Here is a 17780-nt window from a genome sequence, read left to right as displayed (position 1 = left end):
TAGCCATGGACACTACTTAACCTCTTGGTGCCAGTTTTGTTGACATTTGCAGCCGATACATCAGTCTGGGCCAGGGCGTTTGGACAGTGCCCTCACTCGATTCTGGCCATCATACAGAGCCAGCATAGTTGCCACGCCTTCATAGTTTGCAGCACAGGAAACAGTTGCACCTGAGGATGAGTACAGGACCCTCTCCTTGGGCTGTGGGGGCCAACATCTCATTCTTTGGTGCCCCTGGCCACTCCAGAGATTGCACAGGCCTGGTCACGCCAATCTACTCCAGTGGTTGGGGCTTCATCAGCACTAGTGGCGGGTTTGCTTCTTGCAGCTGGTGCCAGCACCTCTCACTGTGCTGAGCAGGTGCTGCTGCCACCAGAAGCAAGATCTCCATTGCCAGAGCCTCTCCTCTCTAGACCACTGTCGTTGCTTCCTGTCTCAGCCTTCTTCATCATGTACTCACAGGTCCACATAGCACCTGCCACCCTGTTGCTGATTCTGTTCACCATCGTCCCGGGGTCCATGGGTGGTGGGGGTATCCTCATCCCACTCACTTTCACACACCGGTCCAGGTGTATCGGGAACTTCCCATGTATTTGACTGCCGTCACTGACATTGTCACTGATGCCAAGCTCAACTCTTTAGTCATGGCATTGAGGACGGTGAGGGCTGGTCCCCCCTCCCTTCCCCTCTCCTCCCCCCCACGAAAGGGCATGTCCAAAAGAACAGACACCACTTATATAATTAAGACAATGACGGCCAATGATCCCTTTAGTGCAGATGCACACTGAGCTCAAACTCTTACAGGAATTGATGAGATTCCACGAATAATGAGGCTAATGAGCAGGGGCACTAAATCGGTAGTGTGTGGTGTAAGTTGAAAATTTGGGTCTGATGGAAGGTGAGCTAGGGTAATCTGTGCAGTTGCGGTGACCACGGTGTCCGGATGGCATGCATACTTGTAAGCAGGAGACCCAGGTTCATATCCCAGTCCAGTAGGACTACTGGCATCATACAATTTAATGGAGAGAAGGATTATTTGAGTCGCTTGGATGCAAAACTGTCCATGTCCACTTAAAAAAAAAATTGAGTTGGCAACTCTGGATTGTAGAGCATGACATTTTACACATGCTTGAAATGCTATTTATGCTCAAAGCTCTCCATGTCCAATGGAAAATAGCTCACGAAAAGTGTGGTTAGATTCAAAACTGTCCATGTCCATCAGTAAGTTGGGTGCAAAACTTGCCTTGTCTGTTTTGACAAATCACATTGAAAGCTGGGGTCATGTGACTGTAATGCAAGATGGCTACCATAAGCATGTAAACATTGTACTTCTGTGGTATCTTACAGCTGTTTATTCTGAAAGTTATACACATTCTCAGAATGCTATAAAAGTCCAAGGGGAGCGTAATTATAATTCTGAAATCAACCTAGCAGTGTCCGTATGCAAACGTGGGAAACACTTAGGACACACAAACTCGAGCTGCATCACGAACACGGTTGTTCCTATTAATGAAAAGAAACTGGAGGATGTTTCAAAATTCCTCGAGAAACACTATAGTGAGTCTTGGAGGGAACGTGAATCCTTGTCGTGGTACATGACATTACTAGGTTCCAGCGGGTCAGGGGCATCAGTTGAATCAGAATGCCTAACAGGAGAAGATGAAGACACTGTTCCAGATATGATGTATTAAGTGGATTGCAGTTTGTCAGTTGTTACACCATGTACCTTCAGAAATATTAAAAGAAATTAAAACTGAATACACTGTTTTATGTTCACCCCATATCCTCTCCTCATGTACAACTAGTCAGGTTCAAAATTGTCCATGTCCATTTCAGTTGCATGCAAAAGTGGCCATCTGCAAAGTCAGATGCAAAACTGTCCAAGTCCATTTTTATTTTGCTTATATCTTACATGCATTGAGTTCATGATTTTTTTTCAATAGCCCAAATGATTTTGTACTAATCCATACTTATGTATACAACATACAGTGTTGGGCAGTGTGTATTTACCCAGTGGAAACAGTTTTTCCACTTTTTCTCAATACCGGTTATGGAGGACATGGACAGTTTTGCATCTAGGCGACTCATTTGTAACTATGCAAATGTAAAAGGATGCAGAAACATTAATATGATTATTGAGAATCACACTCAATTGCGTTAACATGTAGAAATTGTTTACAAAAACCTTTGAACACAGTTGCGCAGAAAAGTAGTAGTTATGGTAGTGAAGACAAGTATTCCATTTGTGAGGTGCTACCAGAAGTTGACAATACTGTTATTGCTTCTCTGAGAGTAAGAGAAATCTATTATTCTTGCTCTTTGTAAGCAACAGTTGATTTAACCTTCAAGAAGGTGCCTCTAAAGTTGTCACATGAGCAGGTGCATGTTGTCAAATTTACAACATGGGCATTTTTAAATAAAAGCAGGCGGCGCAGTGCAATGGCTGAAGGTTAAGGCATTGATAAGGCACAAAAACAGCTGCTTTTGTACTTTTTATAACAGTGACCATGCTGGATGGTTAAAAAGGGGGTACATAAGGGCTATCCTTCCCTTATTCACAAGGTAGGGTAGGTTCGCAAGAGGGAAACAAGGACAAATTAAAAATATTGCCACTATAAGGCAAATGGTCACAGTCATTCCCGTGAAATCTTCATAATGAAGTTGACACTGTCCTGAGATGTTATCTTACCTCACTTCATAAGTCTTCAATGTTGTTTATTGAAGTTTTAAACTTAGTGAAACATTTTACATATTTAGTACTGAGTCATGGGAATTAGTGGTCACAGTCAACATTGAGCAATTCAAACATGTAAGTAATGACAGTTGTGTAGAGTGTATTCAAATATTCCTTTCAGAGTAATACTCTTTACAGTGTAGTCCACAGCTTTAGTGAATCTTGTCCCATGCCAACTCGGTAATGGATTAATATTGATAGAAACAAACAGTGGTTGGATCAACAATATCACACATTACTGCACAGGACCACATGCGACCAGTAGCAGGGCATGGCTGAGCGATAGCTTGCATTATCTGACACATTCTGTTTGTGTGGCACCAGTCAAGCCACACTTAGCATGATTAAGGCACACAGCTGAGCAAAATCCATATGTTTTGGACTATTGTGTATATGTGGTTGACAGTGCATTCATACTCTTATGAAGCAAAACATACCAGGCCCCACCCAATTTTCATCTGACCTTACACATTTTCCCAGCAACAGAATACACAGTGCAAACTGCATTTGTCCCGCATTGTCACAGCCATTCACAAAGTGAAATTGCTGCACTCCTTAAGAGTACATAGCTTTATTAACACATTTTCCATTGCCATACAAGCTGTGGTATATTAACAGCTGGTTTCAATTATTTAAGCTATGGATTACAGCAATTACTGTATTAGGCCTATTTTAAAATTCAAAAATGACTGTTGTTTGCTCACAGCTCCAACCTAGAACTAGCACTATTTCTAGCAGTGACTTTTCCGAGTCCAAAGAATTAGCAACGCAAGTTGAGTACTTGCTATGTCTTAATTACTCACAGCCACAGTGCAGGCACTTACTACATACTGACCAAGGGATAAGCTAAAGCACTCAATAATAATAAATTGTTCTGTTGATTGAGATTTAAGCTGCAGTATGTTGTTTGCTTCACTGTGCTGAAAGCTGTAAATCTACTAGCTACAACAAATGTATATGGTGTTTAATAGCAAAAACGCAGTGCACAGCAAAGACAAAACAATTTGCTAGAAAGTGTAATTATCATGTCCATTCGTCCAGAACAAGTGCATCCATTTACGATAGCAAATATAAAATATTGTATTTGCTTGGAGTCAGCTGATGGTGCCAGATGTAATTCACACTGTACTTTAAGATGCCAGTAAAATGTGGACGTGTTGATGTCTGTGATAGTTTAATTTGGACCATTATGGCTATCTATAAAACTTACATCAGTTCTGACTTCTAGTGTATAAATTATCAGTTGTGTAATTTAGGTGTAGACTTCCAGAGGGAAGTAATCACTGAGCTATGCCACATGAGTAAGCACTTGGAAATTTTGTATCATCAAAATCAACTAATAGTGTGAACTGTGATTGTAATGCAGGCAAGGAGGAAAAGGAATTTTAACTGAATGAAATCTTGGGGTGAATGAAACTGTGTCCCAGTCTGCGTATCTGCCATCGATCTGCACATCTCTTTCATCTGAGCTCTCCTATTGCAGCTCATCTGTTCTTCAATCGTTACTAATCTTTCTTTTTACCATATTAAATGAGGTTAAGCAGTTTACACTATGAGTACATCTTTAAACTAAGTCAAAACTTCAGCATAGTGAATACCAATTAAGATGTAATAAATTCTTTGTCCAGTTTGTATTTGCTGCTCTCTACCATACCATTTTTCTCTGTCAGCCCACATTTTAAATGTCTACTAGCATGTAAAATGTGGAAGGTCTAACAGTAGGGTGATGAAATATGAAGCAATACATCACCTCACACGGTCGGTCCGAATAGAGTAGCTGGTAGACAATCGGCTAAGAACACCAAACATCCATGGCTAGTTACGGGAACAGAGACTTTTATTTTTCACTAATGTGCTTTTTTGTGCAGCAGCAGTCAGGCTAACACACGTGGCTAAGGCTGGTATGACACTGTAATATTTCTTTGTCAAAGTTGATGTGTCAAAGAAATTTGATGGTGTAATAGGAAACTTCGTCAAATTTTGTCTGTCAACAAGTAAATATGATCAAATCTAGAGCTTTGCCATAAATTTGATCATAAAAGTCGCTTGTCTTCTGTTTACTGCAATGTGAAATGTTACCACTTGGAGCACTAGCATCAGTGCAGCTGTCAGTCACCAGTAGTGTGTTTGTAAACATGGCTGCAGAATTTAGTTGGTTTGTGCCATCAACTAAAATATTAACAGAAATGTATGAAGCTGATGAGGTGCTTTACAACATGAGGTTTCCCGAGTACAAAAATGGATTAAGAAGACTGGAGACATGCAAAAAAATTGCAGAGATCATTAGTCGTGAGATATGACCAGGGTGTACCAGGCTCCATAGAAAAGAAAGTTAATGGCCTCTGCCCAAGTTAATCTCACGAGAAGGCAAAAGTACGTATCAACACATGTATTTAATTTTATTAATGCAAGTAATTTTTACATGACACACAAATGTTTTACATAATTTTGTTCACTAAAGATACTTGAAGCACACATAATGTTTACGTAACATCAAGTAGTTTACATTATTATTATTGCAGATGCTTAAAAGCAAACGTGGAGCCAGTGCACAGGCCGTTTATAGTCCACAAGTGTACTGGTCCTACTTGCTGAAGTTCGTGGACCAGGCCACAGTGGTAGATGAAAGTGTCTCTAATTTAGAGGACATGGAAAGTGGCAGTGAACATGGAAACCCACATTTGAAGAAATTTTTGAGGTAGGTGCATTTGTTTACATTTTACATTATGAAATGTGATTGTCTTGTCAAGGCACTATCCCAGCACCATTTTAAAATGTTTTAAAGTCTTTTCTAACTGCTCTCCCATGTACTGGATGTGCAACAGCAGCTTGGCAAACTGTTGGTTCCATTTTATGTGGGTCCTCAGTGCTCTGTGACTCTAGATAAGTGCAGTTTCCTACTGCTGTAGACACTGTTTCCTGACGAGTGTACATGTGTTTTCTCCTCTTGGTTAACAAGTTATGCATTATACAGGCAGCTAGTGCAATTGTAGTAACTGTTTCTGGAGGTAGATTAATGGCATTAAGAAAAATCCTGAAACTACTGGCAAGAATGCCAAACCTGATTTTCACAAGTCTTCTTCTTCGAGACAACCTGTAATTGGGAACTTTTTCGTCCTTAGTGATTCCCTACAAGGGATACAGCTTCATGATGTTGTAACTCAGAGGAAAAGCATCATCTGCCAGCACAACCATTGGAGTTTTAATGTTTGTGTTCCTTAGCTTTTGGCCTTCAGGAATGTTCAGAATAGATGGTCAATGAGACATTCCTGTAGTTTGCTTTTTGAAAACACTCCAGCATCGCCAAAATGCCCATTAGTTCCTACATCAACATACAAGAATTTGTAGGTAGCATCTACCATGGCAAATAAAATTATACTGTTAAAGGATTTATAATTGAAAAAGTGAGAGCCACTAGCTCGTGGACATTTGCTTTCCACCCATTGTTCCTGTAGTGTTATAACAGTTCCACTTTTCCTCTAAATCATATGCAATTTGCTCCCACTCTTCTTTGATTGTGGGTACCCGTAAATAAAATTTATGTATGTGTAAGATAATGTGTAACTAATGGTTTCCATTTCTATATTCATAGCATGAAGTAGAGGCACAGTATTCATCACAAGAAGAGACTGATGTCACCTGCAGTGAGCCACAGCCCCAGCAGCATGAACGGCCTCCCACAAAGAGAAGAAAAGTGACAACAGACATTCTTTTGGAGGCCACCAAAATGTTGAAGCCTGTAACTGATATGAGCAAAAACCAGTCCCAGCCTGCCCGGTCCGCCTGCGGGTCCGGGGGTAAGAACAGGCCAGAGGTATTCCTGACTGTCGTAGGAGGCGACTAAAAGGAGTCCCACACGTTTCGGCCTTTATGTGATGGTCCCCTTTAGGGTTTGACCTCCATTTTTCCAAAGAGCAAGCCAATTGGGGAAGGGCGCCTTACATGGTGCATTGTATCCATCGTGCATTGAGATCTTTAGCCCACTTTCTTGTCGAGGCATTGTAGTCCCGCTCATCCTCCATCTCTTGGGCGAAGACACCTTCCTGGTTGCGTTTTCCTCCACCCACTATGCAATTTCATTTTCTGCGCCGACGATGACCAAGGAAAATCTTAGTACCTCATATCCAGCATGGTAGCCAGTCTGTTGTGGTGGGGCCGCCATGTACCCTGTTGGTTGTAGCCCCCAGACTACACAGGGATCGCTCTGCTGATGCCTGTGCCGTTAACTCCCCACGCATGCCAAGGAGTAGATGCCTGTCACCCTGGGGCATTGGGAGTCCTGGCAATGGACATCGTGCCAGGTGGCCTTTGTGCTGCAGCTGGGTGGCGACTGTGGGGATGGCCCCCTGGTCAGAGTGGGTGTCATCAGGGCGGATGACACCCCATGAAGTGTAGTACGTCATCTCTCGCTGGCGGTCTGCCGCCAGCAGTCTCTAAGTGGGTAAAATCTAAGTCAATGAAGTCTCAGTTTTTTGTGGAGCATTTAGAGGACAAGTTTGGGGAGGTGGAGGGATTGTCCAAAATCCGATCTTGAGCAAAACAGCCTTCTCTGCCCAGTTTAGGGCACCACTCACCTATGACAAGCTGGAGCATGTTTTTGTTTCCATCACGCCCATAAGAGCTTAAATCTGGTCCAGGGTATTTCACAGGGATCTTCTTTTGCAGTCTGATGACAAGCTGCGCGCTAACTTAGAGCGACGAGGTGTTCATTTCATCCAGCACTTGCATAGGGGTCCAAAGGATAATCAGGTTGCCACTGGTGCCTTCATCTTGGTGTTCAAGCGTGACTCATAACCCGAGAAGGTGAAGGTGATGGTATATCCCTCCCCCAATGCGGTGCTTCAAGTGCTGGAAGTTCGGGCATATGTCTTCACGCTGTACTTCCAGCATCACCTGTCATGATTGTGGATGTCCTTCACATCCCATTACTCCATGTGCCTCACTGCCCATCTGTTCAACTGCAGCGAGCACCATTTCCCTTGCTTGCCAGACTGCAGGATTTTACAGAAAGAAATGAAAATCATGGAATACAAGATGCTGGACTGACTGACCTTCACTGAGGCTAAGAGGAAATTTGAACGCCTACAACCTGTGCGTATGACATCCTCTCACGCCGCCGCTACAGCAACAGTTCTAGCCCCATCAGTTCCGCCAGTTCCAGTTGGCTCTCAGAACCGTAACACTACACCTGCCCCCTTGATGGTAGGGGCACTTCCCTACCTGTTGCTCCTGCACTTCCTACCTCGGAAACACTGCCACCCCAACCACTGGGGCCATCAGTCCCCACTTCTCAGCCGGAGAAGCATCAGTCTTCTTCGCCTTCTCTCACTAGGAAGAGGTCCCTTGAGTCACTCCGTTCCCAGGTTCCTACCAGTGGCAAAGCAGACACCCACCAGTGGCTGAAGCACCCACAGGTAGCTGGTCATAGGGCTTCACGGTCGTCCTCAGTCCTTGAGTCTGAATCAGTGAAGCCCTCCCTACCACTGGAGAGCCCACGATGACTTGTGTGGTTGTGACCACTTTCCCATCTTCCTGTCACTCCCCTGACGTCATCCCCACAGATGCCTACCCAGATGGGCTTTAAACAAGCTGGACTGGGAAGCTTTCACCTCTGCTGTTACCATTGAATCTTCCTCATATGGTAACATTGATGTTATGGTTGGGCGAGTCACCAGGACGATCGTTCCTGTGGCAGAAAATGCGATCCCTTGTTCCTTAGGGTGCCTCTGGCCAAAGACAGTACCTTGGTGGTCACCAGAAATTGCTGAGGCCGTTAAGGAGTATAGGCAGGCTCTGCACTGACATAAGCAGCACCCTTTCCTGGAGCACCTAATAGCTTTTAAACAACTCCATGCCTGCGTTTGCCAACTTATAAAAAAATGGAAACAGGAGTGGGAGGAGAGGTATGTCTTGACCATTGGGTGCCATACGTCACCTTCCCAAGTTTGGATGAAGATCAAATGTGTTTTTGGGTACCAGACTCCAACAGGTGTCCCTGGCATTAACATACAGGGTGTGTTATCTACCGACTCAAACGCGATTGCAGCACTATGCTCGAGCCCTTGCGTTGGAGAATTAGGCCCCCCCAGCCTTTCACATGGTCAAATGGCAGATGGAAGGGAAGGACATCTTGTTCACTACATGCCACAGTGAACCCTGTAATGCTCCATTTACTGAGAGGGAGCTCCTCAGCACCCTTAAACATTACCCCAACACAGCCCCTGGACCAGATTGTATCCACACTCAGATGATTAAACATCTCTCGTCCCACTACAAGCGACATCTCCTCACCATCTTCAACCGGATCTGGTACAATGGCATCTTTCCATCACAGTGGCGGGAGAGCACCGTCGTTCCTGTGCTTAAACCTGGTAAAAACCTGCTTGATGTGGATAGCTATTAGCCCATCAGCCTCACCAATGTACTTTGTAAGCTGCTAGGACCTATGGTGAGTTGGCGGCTGTGTTGGGTCCTGTAGTCACGTGGCCTACTGGCTCCATGCCAGAGTGGTTTCTGCCAGGGTCACTCTACCACTGATAATCTCATGTCCCTCAAGTCTGCCATCCGAACAGCCTTTTCCGGATGCCAACATCTGGTTGAATATTTTTTGATTTACAAAAAGCTTACAACATGACCTGGCAGCATTATATCCTTACCACCTATATGAGTGGGGTCTCCGGGGCCCACTCCCAATTTTTATCCAATATTTTCTGTCGCTCCGTACTTTCCCTGTCCAAGTTGGTGCCTCCGACAGTTCCCCCCATATCCAGGAGAATGGGGTCCCGCAGGGCTCTATATTGAGTGTATCTCTATTTCTATTGGACATTGATGGTTTAGCAGCACTGTAGGGCTGTCTGTCTCACCTTCTCTGTATGCAGACGACTTCTGCATTTCGTACTACTTCTCCAGTACTGGTGTTGCTGAGTGGCACCTACAGATAGGCATCCACAAGGCCCAGTCATGGGCTCTAGCCCACGGCTTCGAGTTTTCAGCCGCGAAGTCGTGTGTCATGTACTTATGTTGGTGTTGTACCATTCATCCGGAACCAGAACTTTACCTTAATGACGATCCACTCACTGTAGTGGAGACATATCAATTCCTAGGGCTGGTTTTCAATGCCCGATTGACTTGGCTTCCTCACCTTCATCAGCTTAAGCAGAAGTGTTGGCGGCACCTCAGTGCCCTCCGCTGCCTGAGTAACACCGATTGGGCTGCAGATCGCCCTACGCTGCAGCAGCTCTACAGTGCCTTGTTCAATCCCGCCTTGACTATGGGAGTCTGGTTTATGATTGGGTGACACCCTCAGCATTGCATTTACTCAACCCAGTGCACCACTGTGGCATTTGACTAGCGATGGGAGCTTTTAGGATGAGTCCAGTGACCAGCATACTGGTGGAAGCTGGAGTCCCTCCATTGCAGATCAGATGTGCATAACTCCTCACCAGTTATGTTGCACGCATCATAGTTCTCCTGAGCATCCGAATTACCGTCTCCTTTTTCCACCCACGGTGGTTCATCTCCCGCATCTGCGCCCTAGGTCAGAGCTTACGATCACAGTTCATACTCGATACCTCCTGTGTGAACTAGAGTCCTTTCCTTTACCACCTCCCCCCCAGGTCCATCCGCATACACCTCCATGGTGTATAACTAGGCCGCAGCTTCGTCTGGACCTTTCGCATGGCCCTAAGGACTCAGTTACTCCCACGGGTCTCCGTTGTCACTTCCTCTCAATTCTTGACGTGTTCCGGACTCTGAAGTGGTTTACACTGACAGCTTGATGACTGGTGGTCATGTTGGCTTCGCCTACATCCACAGAGGCCATATTGAACAGCATTCCTTGTCCGATGGCTGCAGTGTATTCACCACAGATCTTGTGGCCATATGTTGTGCGCTTGAGTACATCTGCCCATGATCTGGCGAGTCATTTCTTCTCTGTACTGACTTCCTGAGCAGCTTACAAGCTATTGACCAGTGCTACCCTCGCCATCCTTTGGTAGCGACCATCCAGGAGTTCATCTATGCCCTGGAATGATCCAGTTGTTCCGTGGTGTTTGTGTGGACCCCAGTACGTGTCGAAATTCCAGGTAACAAACTTGACAACAGGCTGGCCAAACAGGCTACCTGGAAACCGTTTCTGGAGATTAGCATCTCTGAAACTGACCTGCATTCAGGAGGAGGAGGAGATTAGTGTTTAACGTCCCATCGACAACGAGGTCATTAGAGACGGAGCGCAAGCTCGGGTGAAGGAAGGATGGGGAAGGAAATCGGCCGTGCCCTTTCAAAGGAACCATCCTGGCATTTGCCTGAAGCGATTTAGGGAAATCACGGAAAACCTAAATCAGGATGGCCGGAGACGGGATTGAACCGTCGTCCTCCCGAATGCGAGTACCTGCATTCAGTATTACACTACAAGGCTTTTCGGCTTTGGGAGACGGAATGGCATAACCTTGGTATGCACAACAAACTGTGTGCCATTAAGGAGACAGTGAATGTGTGGAAGTCCTCTACGCGGACCTCTTGCTGGGAGTCTGTGGTTCTATGCTGTCTCCGAATTGGTCACACTTGGTTGACCCACGGCTATCTCCTGCTCCATGAGGGCCCCCCTCAGTGTCAGTGCAGTGCCTGGTTGTCAGTGGTCCACATTCTATTGTGCTGTCCTGCTTTCTCTGCCCTGCGACAAACTCTTCGGTTACCGGACTCGTTGGCATAAATTTTAGCAGACAACACCTCATTGGCTGATTTATGTTTTATATGGGAGAGTGGGTTTTATTGTTCTATCTAAGTTTTAGCACCTCTGTGTTCTCTAGCCTAGTGCTTTTAGGCAGGAGGTTTTAATGTGTCACAGTGTGTCTGGCTTATCCTTTTTATTCTCGTGATCAGCCAGCCACGTCATCTGCTCTCTTGTTGTAATCCCTTCAACCTGTTTCTTGCATCTCTGTGGTTTTCTAGTACTATTCTGTCTATTGTAGTGTTTGTTATCCTTTTGTTGTTCTTGTGGTTTTTCCTTTTTCTTAGTATCGTGCTGCATGTCTCCTTTATTTTCTTCTTTCACTTGTAGAATTGTTTTAATGGGAACAAGGGACCAATGACCAAGCAGTTTGGCCCCTTCCCCATCCCTTTGAAACCAACCAACCAGCCTGCCCAGAAAGATTGGTACAGTACAGTGCCCTTGCCAACCATATCGCTGCTGAGCTGCAGAAGATGGAAAATGTGGGTGGTAAAGTATTTGCAGCGAACACTATGCATGGATTAAATCATTTTCTGATGGACAGGTGGGATAAGCTGCAGTTGACAATTCCACAGTCATAGACACAGCCATCCCCCTCTGGATACATCCAGGCAACTTTCCAGCTAGCTTGTATATAGGAGGAGGAGGAGGATGCTATAACATATATAAATCTTCTGAGCTCTTCAGTCTTCTTAATCTGTTTTTGTACTCAGGATGCCTCATGTTGTAAAGCACATCATCAGCTTCATACATTTATTAATTTTGTAGTTGTTGGGACACAAAATGTATTTATTACTTTGTTCTGCAATAAAATAGTTCTTAATGCACATAAAGTGTCTTGAACATTTATATATCATGAGATATTGGTTCTTTAGTGCTTTATAAATTACTTCACATGTTTCTGGGATTATTTTAGTTAACGTGGACAGTGGTATCCAAATGCTATTCTGTAAGCTAGAGTAACTCTCTCCTGTAGCAAGAAATCAGACACAGTTCTTGAGTGAGTATTGTGTTTTGTGATATGGGGAGACACTTTACTGAGCGCACACTGAAATGTATTCTCATCTGTTCTTAAGTAATTTATGTACGACTTGATGCCCTCCACTTGCAGGTCACATAACAAATTTTGTTGATTGCTTTTATCATCTTGTTGTAAAACCCATGGCTTCATCCAGATACGTTTCCTTTTATTCCCCTGCTTCTCTTCCAAATGCATTCAGTGCATTTGTGGTACAGGCCTGTGTCACCAGCAAAACACACGTCACAGTGGCCAACCAGAAACAAGGATGAAATGTCTTTTAAGGTAAATAGAAGTGGCAGCAGCAAGGAAACAAGGGCAAAGCTATATCCAAAATTTGTTTAGCAGTAAACCGTGAATTTCATTACTTAACTACATAAAACTTAGATGTTAGTAAAGCAGAGTTCAAATAACATTGCCATGCTAATCTGTAATTCATTGAGTACTAAGTGAAATTTACAGTTATTCTTTTCATGACGCTACAGTTGAGGAGAATTGCAGCGTTACTTTACTGACAAGAATCAGCCAGTTCTAAGGGACTGTTAATGATTTGTCACCACTGTTTGTTTGCTCAAGCCGCACTATGAACAAAATTTGTCAAATTTGATTTTTAAACACTTTCTTGTTACTTTTGTGTTTCGCCTGGGATGACTGCAGTGGACATTTGGTTGGTTTCCTTTTTGAAGCAGTTGGCAGAGAAATAGTTGGGGAGCACAGAATGATGATGTCTGGGATCTGTTGAGTATTAACTTAGGGAATCTTACCCACCATCAAGCTTCCATCAGATAAGCCACTACTTCCACAGAAATCGCTACATGGCGCTTTGTTCTGCTCATGTTTCACTGTTCCTGTTGCGACCAGGAGCTGTCACTTGTTCCCATTTTTCCTGCAGCTGTCCTGAACGGAGATTAAAATGCACACCCCCACACCACATGCAGCTGCAGCGTAATCAGAGAATCAATGCCTCAGCAAACCAAAACTGTGCATGTTGCAGTCTGCTGACACAACCTGAGAAATGTCGAGTCAGTATGGATCCTCTCGGTATCAGTGAAGGCTGAGAGAAATGATGAGTCAGGACAGACTGTCCAGCTATCACCCAGGCTCACACACATGTTGCTGACCACCAGCTTCATATCTCTGTGTGAGAGAAGTGTCAGGAGTCACAATGCGTGTAATCACTACAAAATGCTGAACTTGTGAAGGCAAGCATAAGATGAAACAAGAGCATGTAAAGTTAGAAATCTTACATTTGCAGATCATGCAACAGAAAAGCGTTGTCCATAATGCGTAGTTGCTGTCTTGGCGACAGCAGTACAATGTCCTTGTAATGGGAGTTCCTACTGCTTGCCTTTGCAGAACCTGTGCCACAAAGGCTGTACGCTATGATGTCCATGCCACATGTGCTGTGACTTCTCTTTGTCCTGACCAATACTGTCAAGCTTGCTTGGATGTAGGTGTTTTCATTTGTCTGTTGGAGCTGCATGTCTGTGTATTATTTATGTGAGTTGAATTGAACTGTATCTCAGTAATGATGAAGCGACGTGAGATGAGTGCCTGTGGAGAGGGCTCTGGGGCAGGAGGCAAACGCTCACATCTAGACCAAATGGGTAAGCAGTGTAGGCTGAATCTCTCTCTCTCTCTCTCTCTCTCTCTCTCTCTCTGTGTGTGTGTGTGTGTGTGTGTGTGTGTGTGTGTGTGTGTGTGTGTTGCCTTGATGTGGTAGAATGCTATGTCAGGAGGTCTCCTCATGTCCCATTCATCTACATGACTACTCTACAGTTCACATTTAAGTGCCTGCGAGAGGATTCTTCGAACAACCTTCAGATTATTTCTCTACCATTACATCCTCTAAGAGCACATGGAAAAAATGAACACTTAAATCTTTCTGTGTGAGCTCTGATTTATTTATTACAATGATCATTCCTTGCTGTGTAGGTTGATGACAGTAAATTTTTTTCTCATTCGAGGAGAAGGTTGGTCATTAAAATGTTCTGAAAAGATCTCATTGCAATGAAGAAACAATCATTTGTTTTGATGATTGCCACCCCAACTCACTCACTGTAACCATGACACTCTCACCCCGATTTCATGACAATACGAAAGGAATCACCTGCTTTGAACATTTTTCAATGTCCTCTGTCAATCCTATGTTGTAAGGATCCCTTGCCACACAGCAGTAATCTAGCAAAGGATGAACAAGTGTAGTGTGGGTAGTCTCTTTTAGTAGACCTGTTACATCTCCTAAGTGTTCTGTAAATAAAATACAGTCCTTGGTTTGCCTTCCCCACAACATTATCTATGTGATCATTCCAGTTTAAGTTGTTTGTAGATGTAATTACTAAATATCTAATCAAATTGTGGCACCCTTATTTAAAGTTGTGTGATTTATGATGCAGCTGAACTTTTTTGTTCATATTCATGGGGATGTCCACACACTTTCCATTAATCAGAGATAATTACCACTTTTTCACACCATACAGATATCTTATCCATATCATTTTGAAATTGGTTTTAATATTCCAATGACTTTATTAGGTGGTAAATGGCAGCATCATCTGCAAACTATCTAAGAGGGCTGCTCAGATTGTTTCCTAAATCTTGTATATAGATCAGGTACAGCAAAGAGCCTATAACACTTCCTTGCTTATGCCAGATATCACTTCTATTTTACTCAATGATTTTTCGTCAGTTTTTACATGCTGTGGGCTTCCTGGAAGAAAATCGTGAATCCACTCGCACAACTGAAGTGATACTCTGCAGGCACGCAAACTGATTGGAAGTCTCTTGTGAGGAATGGTGTCAGAAGCTTTCTGGAGATCTAGAAACATGGAATCAAAGCTGCCGTGCTTAAAAAAATAAATAAAATATGTGTGTGTGTGTGTGTGTGTGTGTGTGTGTGTGTGTGTGTGTGTGTGTGTGTGTGTGTGTGTGTGTGTGTTATCTAGTGAAGTAATTTTTTGCGTTATTGTTATAATGTTGCTGGATGGACAACTGCCTTACCACCAGCTGCGAGAAACATGGTTGCAGGGCTCCCACCACCGTCGCCACCACCACCACCATCCTTTCCATTATTGCTGGTCTGTGGAATTCCACTGTGTGGAGTCACCGCCACCTGCGTCGTCATCACCTGTGGAATTTCCCACTGTAGTTGATGATGGTGATGACAGTGACAGGATTGTAATAATCAGTGAAGTCATTACAATTTCTGATCATAACACAGAATAAAAGTTAGAAAATATTGTCAAGACATACATGAAGCTGTGCATGGAAATTTAAAACCTCAAGCGGGCCTCGTCTGTATAAAAATTTGTTTCTGCGATGAGGTGGGTGCAATATTCTATCCGTATGGACACGTTAATACTTGTGTTAAATGTGCACCCTTCATTTCTTCATGTGTTGTTAGTTGGGAGCCAGTAGCATCTATAGTTAGAGTAATTTTTTGTGTCATTAAGATAGTATCAGCAAATAGCTTTTATCCTTTGCAGCAAGTAAACTCCACAGTTTACAATTTTAATATGTATCTGTTGCAAAGCACAAGAATGTCTTTTTTTAAGTTCATATATACAAATATAATCAATTTGAATTCGAATAACTTGATGATTCACGTGGTTCCTGCTGGGAATGGCATTGCCCGCACTGTCTAGCACTTTGCCTTTTTGATAGAAAAGTCAATTACACGTGCAACTGCTCAAGAAAGCACTTCACATGTTTTTTGAAGGATAATTATACTTTTTGCCATTGTTACTGCATAATATGTAATCTCTGAAAGAACTAAAATAAATATAAAAGCTAATCTTGTAACTTGTTTTTTAGTGTATGTCACCCTTTAAGACATAAAACATACATGTGCCAGAAAAATTTTAAATAGTGGGATAAATGGCTGGTGTTGTGGGCCTGAAATTTTTGTAAGTGGCTGGTCCTCGGTGTTAAGTTTCAAATGAGAGTCTAACACTTCATGATTTAAGAAATTCATCACACATTGTCACACGTAATGTAATTCGTTTTGCATAAGAGGAAATTTACTTTGCAGGTAACACTTCTCAAATCACCATTTGCAATATTTTCCCACAACCTGTTACAAGTGTAAACAGTGGCGATGTCACACACATCGAAATGAGGCCCACAAGAAAGATGTACCGAAAGCAGTTTGTTGTTATGAAGAATTGTATAGTCTTTGACACATTTTGCTGTCAGCAGATGCTTGTGTGTGCCCTGTGTTTTGTTGTTGTAAATGGCCCATTTTCTTTGCAACTAAAGTTTTATTTTGGTGTTATTCTCTTTTTGTTTTATTTCTGCACTAGTGGACTAAAGTAAAATTCTTTGTCAGAGTATCAGTTCTTATCAATTTAAATTACAGTAATGTAACTGAAAACTAAAACAATGAAAAATTTGTAGAATTATAAAAAATTTCCAGGTTTTCCCCTGATTTTTCCTGGATGAAAAAAGTTCCTGGATTTTTCCCATTTGTCCCAGGGCATATACACCCTGAAGTTTACGGCTCATCAGGTTAAAAGACAATCAGTGGGCTTAATTTAAAGTTATATGTTCACTGCCCTGTAATACATTTCACAAGCTAAAATACAGCCCCACTGTGAATGCTTTCTCGAACATGGGATAAGTTGGCTGGTGTTTGTAAGCAGCTTGAAATCTGTGAAACAATAGGCAGCTGCTGCGAATCGGTGTGTTAGAAGAGCTCCTGAGAGTCGTGTACCTGTCATAACGGTACCAGAGGTACCCTAAGTACTGTCCTCTCCTGTGTATCCTCTCTCCTCTGCAGTAAGTACGTGATCTGTCATTACTCATCCACTTGACTGTGAGTGATGTTTCAATGGCAGATTTAGACATCCAGTACAGTGTGGACAGGTACCAGGGTGTTGTACCAACCTCCCTGACCAACAAGGTTGTGGTGCTGTCTTTCACTGAACCTGAAACTGAGCCAGTGGGACTCACTTCATCTGTTTAGGGGAAACCTGTTCTGTCCAGTGTCAGGAGGAGGCAAATGCAAATGGGTAGGAGTCTATTAATCACCGGCAGTTCAAACATGCAGCGATGGTACAGGAAAGGTACACCAGGTGCACTCATTTTGTATGCCTGGGGTGTTCATTCAACATGTTGAAGAGGCTATTCCAGGAGCCATTGAGGGAACAGGGTGCAAGAACTACAGATTGTGGTGCACATTGAAACAAATTTTGCCTGTTGTCTGGGCTCCAAGGTCATATTTGTGACATTCCAGTGACTGTGAGGGAAGGTTGAGAAGACCAGCCTTGTGCATGAACTTTCAGCGAAGCTTACAATTGTCA

General features: G+C 43.4%; 1 protein-coding gene across 2 annotated transcripts in view; it reads left to right on the top strand.

The window, feature by feature from the left end:
* Positions 1-17780, top strand: part of LOC126483617 (N(6)-adenine-specific methyltransferase METTL4) — a 54580-nt gene that overhangs the window by 15443 nt on the left and 21357 nt on the right. The window contains exons 5-6 of one of the 2 annotated variants that reach the window (XR_007587746.1): positions 5257-5432; positions 6327-6457. The exons of the other annotated variant lie outside the window; for it this stretch is intronic. The gene's annotated coding sequence lies outside the window, so the exon portion shown is untranslated. Of the gene's footprint in view, positions 1-5256; positions 5433-6326; positions 6458-17780 lie in introns of those variants that run through there. 2 annotated transcript variants of the gene reach the window in all.

Source organism: Schistocerca serialis, chromosome 6, assembly GCF_023864345.2.
Source record: "Schistocerca serialis cubense isolate TAMUIC-IGC-003099 chromosome 6, iqSchSeri2.2, whole genome shotgun sequence".
Taxonomy (NCBI): domain Eukaryota; kingdom Metazoa; phylum Arthropoda; class Insecta; order Orthoptera; family Acrididae; genus Schistocerca; species Schistocerca serialis.
This window is presented reverse-complemented; position numbering and strand designations above follow the sequence as displayed.